The sequence below is a fragment of the Muntiacus reevesi genome, chromosome 2, assembly GCF_963930625.1.
Source record: "Muntiacus reevesi chromosome 2, mMunRee1.1, whole genome shotgun sequence".
Taxonomy (NCBI): Eukaryota; Metazoa; Chordata; class Mammalia; order Artiodactyla; family Cervidae; genus Muntiacus; species Muntiacus reevesi.
The window spans coordinates 66,936,767-66,941,819 of record NC_089250.1 but is presented as its reverse complement, the minus strand read 5'-3'; positions in this window follow the sequence as shown (position 1 = coordinate 66,941,819).

The following is a 5,053-nucleotide window of genomic DNA, read 5'->3' as shown; positions in this document are numbered from 1 at the left end:
TGTTGGCGATGTGGACAGATGGGAGGGAGGCCACAATCTAAAGGCAAGAGTTCTGCTAAAGCAGCCTGCCCTCCCTCATCGACTGAGACTGCGGGAATGAGAGGGAAAAAACACATGTGGAAAAAGATGCAAATGAGCCTGCGCCTTGATGTGGGGAAATGTCAGAGGTCTGGACTGGCTTTGAGGCACTGACTTTTGTCATTTATTTAATGCAAAATAAAGTCATTCTTTATTGATTGCTTGAAAGAACTGCATTTATTGAGAACCGATATTCATGTACCATCCTGGGTTATTTTATGAATGTTGCCTCATTTAATCCTCATGACAATTCTATGAAGAGGATGTAGTCATCCTCTGTTTATAGATAGATAGGAAACTGAGGCTGGAAGAGGCTAAGTGACCTGCCTATCATTTCCCACATGTTTAGTAAGTGGTGGAGCCCGAGTTCAAATTCAGGTATAGTCCATGTTGGATTCTATGCTCTTTCGATGATGCCACCTTTCTTCCTGGCACAGTTCAGACATCCCAGGATATACTTGCACACCTTCATAGGTACCAGAGCAGGAAGGTGGTTTCCTATGCTGTCAAAGGCAACAGGGTTCCCAAATTTCAATATGCATGTGAATAACCTGAGATCTGATCAAAATGGAGATTTCAATGCAGTAGGTCTAGAGGGCGTCCCAAGAGTCTTCATGTGTAACAGCTACCATGTGATGTTTGATGCTCCTGATCCTTGGACTCCACTTTGAGTAGCAAGAAAAAGGACAAGATTGGAATCCCATTGATATGGAATCACATCTCAGACTAAAAACAGAAATGTGGAAATCTTCTGCTTTCCTAACTCTGCTTCTGTCGTTTGTGTATATATGTATCATAGACATTTCCTTTCAGTCTATAGATTTATCTTCTCACTGTCATTTAATAGCACTTTTAAAAAAGAAGCCTTTTACTTTACTGAGGACCAATTTTTTATTTTATTTTATGATTAGTGTACTCCATTTCCTAAGAAGTTTTTGCCAGATTCAAATGTTAATTTTTTTTTATATTTTGCCTAGATCTTTTAGGCTTTACATATATCTACAATCCATTTTGAATGAACTTTTATATAGACAGTAAGATTTTAATTTGTTTCCATATGGATTCTCTTTCAGTGCTATTTCTTGAATGACATCTTCCCATTGAATCACTTCGGTATCTTTACCAAGATACTTAGCCAAAAGTCAATAGACTACATACAGGTGGGCATATTTCTGGTCTCTCTATTGGTCTATTGATCTAAGTATTTGTACTTACACCAATAATCAAGACTATACAGCAACTTTATAGTAAATCTTGAAATCAAGTAATGTATGAAGTAGCCCTCTAACTTTTTTGTTCTTTTACAAAATTGCTTTGGCTAGTCTTTGAATTTCTATATAAAGTTTAAAATAAACTTTAAAATTTTTATGAAGAAACCGTGCTTATTACTTCTGATATTCTCATGTATGCTAAACAAAATGGCACTTAGAGAGGCTCTACTTGTTGAAGGCCAACCTGCAAACTGAGATGGATCACTCTATTTTCAGTATTTGAACAAATAAGCATTTGTTAACTAAATAAGTAAATGTATGACTGGGTCAATGAAAGAACAAACAAAATTTTTTTTATTTTAATAACAGCAAAAGAAATGTCATCTGAAACATAATAACAATCAACAAATCCATAAATGAGGACTTGTACTCAAAGAACTTAAAAATAAATGAAAAAGTATACACACTTTAAAAGAAAAATACATGATTATGCTGAAATCACAAGGAATCTTAGCTATTCAGCCTTTGAGATTGTTTACTTTACAATATAACCTAGATGGTATACAATTGTTTCACTTATTTGTAAGTGAAAGTATCAGCGCTTACAGCCAAGAGCCTTCTGTGTACTTCTCATCTAAGATTATAGTAGGCGATAACTACATGTGTTTTCCTTTTCTCTCTTCCAAATAATCTTGAGCTATTGCTACCAGGATGTGCACATCTATTTTTCTATCATTGCTATGAACATGGTAGGCCTTTTTAGTGAATACACATTTACAACATAGCTGACACTCGCTTACCTTCACAGAGACACAGCATTTGACATTTCTCAAGTTTGTACCCCATTTCTCTCTGCTCTTTTATACTCCCAGATGAAAGGGATTGTCATGCCTGGACTTTCTTCTTTTTCATCAACCATGTTTATTTTCAAATCAGATTATGTAATGACTAATATCTAGTAGTTGCTCAAATGATCTGAAAATTATGGATCCCACCCAGCACCACTTTTGTTATCTCCACACATGAAAGAATCAGAGAAATGTCTCTCTTTGGGTTCTGACCTTGAAAACACAACCCACAGTTTTTGTCATCTCCCAAAGCTTTTCCTGCTGTGACTAGCACATCAGAGTCCCCCAGACAGCTGTTAGAGCTCAGAATCAATTTACTTTGGGGTGAGGACTTGAGGGACACAGATGGGTGAATTACAGGTGTTCAGCTTAGTGGCAGACCCTTCTTGGCACAGTTTAATATGGGCTCCAACCTGTTTCAGCTGCAGGGCAGCAAAGCTGTCACTCTTTGCCCTGGAGAGGCTGGTGGGTTTTGGCCGGGTGCCATATGCAATCCTAGTTACAAGGTCAATTGCCTGTTTTTGGTTTTGGGAAGCTGTTACAGTTTGAGCTAGTCACTGACTGTACCATTATCCTGGGTCAGGCTTCTCTCTTTGGATTTTAACTGAGACTCTAAAGTGACTGCTAATCCCATTCAGCTGCTCTCTCCAAAAGCCCACAGATATCTTTCGTATCCCATGCTTATGTTACTAATGTTCACTTGCCCTATTGCTTTTTCTTCTCTTTATTTACCATTTCTTATCTTTTCAATTGTATAATGCCATTCAGTTCCTCCTTATCATCATTTCTTAACTTTTCAGGCATTCCCTTGGTGCATAACCACAAACTGATTAAAGCTCAGAAGATGAGGAATTCAGTTCTATGGAAACTTATGACAAGATAAGTTAATCTAGGGATGAAGGGAGACAGGTTCAGGTTCCAATGGGTTGAGCACTTCTCCAAATCAAAGTCTACAAAAAAGTGGACAGTAGCAATGATAAAATAAAATGCCCCAATATCTTAGCCATTCTAGATTTGAGCAGATCTCCTGAGTATACAAAGACTGGGTTCCAGGCAAGCTATTCTAAAAATCAGAACTGCCTTGGGAATGGAGGTATCATTTCTAAGGCAATGAGGATCTGGGCCCTGGGAAAATAATTCATTAGACTAGATTTGAGTGCATTTACAGTTTGAAATCATGCCAGGTATACCCTGTCCAGACCATAGCATGACCTCTGCAAATTCGTATCTATTATTGAAAAGGCCATGCTTTCCGTAACTCCTTCTGATGCTGCCAAAAACTCAAACTGCTATTCCAATTACACTTTAATTGGTACTTTATATTCAACACATAAGAAAACTCACTATAAACAGAAGTTGTTCTTTCCTGAACTCTGTGAAGTTTAAGTATCTGGCCTGTGTGTTAACTATATAATATTTATGGAGTTCAGCATATGAGTGAAGTCAGCAAAGGCTCATTTCTTCTCCTTAAGGCCTTATATATTAAGGAATTCTTTATATATGATGATTTTTTGAAATAGCTTTGAAATACTTATCCCCAAGAAGTCCTTGCAATGGTAAAGAATAGAAGGAATAATAAATAGTCAATTCAGCTATTTTTTTTATTATTCTTTAAGAAATCAATACTAATGTAGCTGGCATTTATATAATCAACCTTCTTTCAAGAATCTCAAAACATGTATAAACTCTGCTAGTTGGTTACTTAAAGTAATCATTTGCCCTGAAACCATCAATCAGGTCACATATGGAACTGGTTGTAAGAGTTAAATATTAAGACTTAAAGTTTTTACCAGTGGTTTATGATCACACAGTATCCCTTTCCATTCACCTACATCCATGCATGTAGGTGACACCACTGGGGAACTGAGATAAAGAGAGGAATCTAAGGCACGTGTATCCAACCAAATAACTAAACCTCTCCTCTATGCTAGATTCTGTGGTGTGCAAAAAGAATATGGTGATTAAAAAAAATTAGATTTTTAGAAAAAAAATTTTAGATAAAAAATTCAAATTCTAGACAGCTCTGGTGTCTAGAAACGCACTATCGCTAGTAAATAATTATAAACAGTCGACACATAGCGATGACATAGAGAACATACTCTGTTCTAAAAGCCCTTCAAGTGCATTGACTCAGTCTTCACATTTAATCTATTAAATAGTCTAATATTACATTTAATAGAACCCTCCACCCAGATATGAAAATGCTTCTATTGAACCTTAGTTTTTCAAATTCCTTTTATAGACACAAATACTTTTCAGACAGATGATAGGTCCTCGTACTTTTTTTTGATCTCAAGTCCTATTTTCCCTCCCAAAAGGCAATAGCTCTTCTACAGGGGATGTACCTTTCCTATATATTTTTTAAATAAATAATGCTGCATATATCTATTTATGTACAGCATATATATATATATATATATATATATATATATACATATTAACAACATTGTGTTGTTTTTGGAAGAGACATTGTCTCTTCCACCTTGGTTTATTCATTTGATGTTGTGTTTTTGGAATTTATGAATGTTGAGTCATACAGAAAAAATATACCAATTATAACAGTTATATATAGTATTGTTTGTTTGAATACATACAACTTACTAATCCATTCCACTATTAACTTGGCATTTCTATTGTTTACAATTATTTTTTATTACATTAATAAGTCAGTGAACTCATTCTTCTGTGGGTTTTCTATGATACATTCCTGTAAGTAAATCTGCTGATTCACTGGATGGGTGCATCTTCAAGTTTCCTAGATATTGCCAGACAGCTCCCCAAAGTAGTTGTTGTACTCCCACTGCCAACGGAAGAATGTATAGGTTCCCTACAACTTCAGCAGCACCTTGCTGGTGTCAGAAATTTAATTGTGTGAGTTTGATGGATATGTATGAAATATATCTTATTATTATTGTA